Source organism: Helobdella robusta, assembly GCF_000326865.2.
Source record: "Helobdella robusta unplaced genomic scaffold HELROscaffold_404, whole genome shotgun sequence".
Lineage (NCBI taxonomy): Eukaryota > Metazoa > Annelida > Clitellata > Rhynchobdellida > Glossiphoniidae > Helobdella > Helobdella robusta.
This window is the reverse complement of record NW_008704917.1, coordinates 5,128-8,594: the sequence shown is the minus strand read 5'-3', so window position 1 is coordinate 8,594 and position 3,467 is coordinate 5,128.

Below are 3,467 nucleotides of genomic sequence, written 5' to 3'. Positions count from 1 at the left end.
TGGGGAGAGTTTTTTTTCATGAACTAATCAGATTTTAATTCATTACAAATTTGCAGTTCGCCTCGTTAGTTTGATTTTGTTTAGAATCTGTTTTGATGTTATGAAGCTTGTTCGATTTTATTGCAGTGCTGTACATATTTGTTGACCTCGAAATCATCTCCACCCTCTTCATCATCTCCACCTCATCATCACCATCATCTTCATCATCTCCATCACCTCCACCATCTCCACCACATTCATCATCTCCACCCTCTTCATCTTTCCCACCATCTTCATCATCTCCATCATTTTCATCATTTCCACCATTTTCATCATTCCACCATCTTCATCATCTTTACCATTTTCTTCATTTTATTCAGCCGTCATATTCTAAATTATTATTTTTTATTTAATACGTATCATCACCACTACCATCATCATCATCATCATCATCACCATCGTTATTCTCTTCGTCATCATCATCACCACCATTTTCTTCATCATTATCACCACCATCACCACCATCACCACCATCATCACCCTTCCCACATTTTAGAAATGACAGCTCACGACACGGGTGAGTATGCTTGTGAGGTCGGTGGAGGCATGCATGACACACCGCTTGCTACTCTCGTTTACAGAGTCTTCGTTATCAGTTAGTGGTTGGTTGGTTGATTGGTTGGCTGGCTGGTTGGTTGGCTGGCTGGTTGGTTGGTTGGTTGGTTGGTTGGCTTGCTGGTGGTTTGGTTGTTTGGTTGGCTGGTTGGTTAGTTGGCTGGATGGTTGGCTGGTTGGTTGATTGGTTGATCGTGATTTATTATCTGATTGGCTGACTGGTTGTTTGTTTGTTTGGCTGGATGGTTGATTGGTTGGATGGCTGGACGGTTGGTAGGTTGACTGGTTAGCTGTTCGTAATTTGTCGTCTGGCTGTTGTGTTGGTTGCCTGGCTGGTTGTCTTTAGTAGGTCGTTATTGTCCGCCTTAAATAATTAATTGTTCTTTGTTACGTTATTCGTCTGCAAATGTTTCACTTACGAGATTGGCTGGGGTGGATAGCCGAATGTGATTGGCTGATTGAAATTAGATTAAAAAATAATTGGAAATAATTGTAAGTGGTCTAAACAGGTGAAATAATTGGTCGTAATTGGTTAATTGAAATTAATTGAATAATTACGATTGGTTGATTTTATGCAATCCATTGAAAATTACAGTTTAAAATTTTTCATGATTAATTTAATTGCCACATTTAAAATTTATTTTGAAACTATCTTTTTAACTTTAAAATTATTTTTCTTCTAATTCACGTTGCATTAATTTAATTGGCACATGAAATATTCCGTAATTTGCTAGTTTTTTGAGCCATAATGATGATGAAGATGACGATGTCGTTAAAATGATGATAATAATGATGAGGATGATGATGAAGAAGATGATGATGATGATGATAATGATGATGATGATGATGATGATGAGGATGACGAAAATCACCACAACGATGGTATTTTGATTACTGCAAGCTCAACTGGCGAAACTCCTTTTCGTGTTTTTTCAATGAATCACCGTGTTATTTATTTACTAACGTAACATTTTTAGATAATGAGAAATATTTGTCAAAAAGGTCCAAATGTTTATTTGATGACAGAATATTTTGTGTACGAAACACTCATTTTTTTTATATCGAAACTTCTGAAATGGACATCACGAAACTTGTTAAACGTGCGAATACTTATAAGAAGATAGGTTGATGGAAGTGTTGTTTTGTCAATCAAAATTGTGCAGAACAACAGCAAAGAAGGCGGGATGCAGATGACAGCACCGATAAAAATGAAAGAACAATTAGCCAGAGCAGGATCAGTTTGTCAGCAGCACCTAACAACCAAATTTAAACTAAATAAAAAATCTTCCCATGTAACCATATATCAATATATCAACTCTAATCCTTAATTTAGAAAATTCTAAACTTAAGGCTAATGAAATATTAATCAAAAAGTCAATCTACTATCCGAGCGACTTGCATGCAGAATGCTTAACTGAATACATTACATGCCCGCACCTCAAGCAACGAACCACGACATCAAAGTATCATTGCGCTTCGATGTTGCTCAAGTGAGCCAGATGCAACTGAAACCAGCGACCTTCCACATGATTAAGGTTACTAACGCTAAAGTGAAAAAGAAAACACAGTCGTCTGTTTTATGCTTCTTGTGAAGAATTGCTTGACTCGCCTCGGTCATTTGGATTGGTCTCATTTGCTGCAGGAGCCCACCAAGTCATAAAAGTTGCTGCAGAAAACCCCTTGATGGGATAAACTTGACAACGTGGCTGCCTAAGACGGAATCCGCCTCCACCAGTTTCGAGACGAGATATGCTAGTAACCTCTTCAAATAAAGTCATTATGTGAACAGAGCAACGTTCTGCAATGAGGTGTGATTATGATGACGAATTCATTCATTTCTTATTCATTATTCATTAAAATAACGTTTAAACTTAATCATTATTACATGGAAGAGATAGAGGGCAAACATGGTACGCCCTATTATTATTCACACTACTAATAATATCACTAATACAACATGTGCCATGGTTAAAGACGCCTGGTCCAGCTTTCTAGGGCCTGGGTTCGACTGCAAAAGAGGTATCCGCCTGTGATACGTCCATTTATACGTATGCCTGTGCTTCATTAATGCCTCTAAGCAGTGCCGTTACAAAAAACTAACAAATTATATTTCTGCAAAAATGCAACTGACATAACTCAAACAACTACTTTCTTGAACGGCAAATAGTAATAACATCTATATTACCCCTAGAACTGTTAAATTTATCAGTAGTAGTAAGTATCACAAAAAGTTACTCTAACTCTTACTATGATTAGTTCAGTAAGGATGATAATGATGATAATGATGATGATTGTGGTTGTCTTGATGATGATGATGATGGTGATAATGATGATTGTGACGATAGTAAGGGCCATGATTGCTATTTAAATATTTAAATAGCTGGCGATATAATGATGTTATCAATTATTATAATACGTTCGAATGATAGTGATTACAGGGATGATGGTGATGATGATGAAGAAGAAAAAGATGATGATGATGAAGATGAAGAAGATGATGATGAAGATGATAGTGAAAAAGATATAATGATGATGATGAGGAAGACGACGAAAGTGATGATGAAGATGATGGTGAAAAAGATATAATGATGATGATGAGGAAGACGACGAAAGTGATGATGAAGATGATGGTGAAAAAGATATAATGATGATGATGACGAAGACGACGAAAGTGATGATGAAGATGATTTTGGTGGATGGTGACGATAACAATGGCAATGAAGATATAATAATAATGATGATGAGGACAACGACGACGACGACGATGATGATGATAAAGAAGAAGAAGAGGGAGTGGAAGATGATGATTGTAATGGCGCGATGACTACTTCCCTTTCTATCAATAAGACTGCCGAAGAGTAAGATTAAGAAGC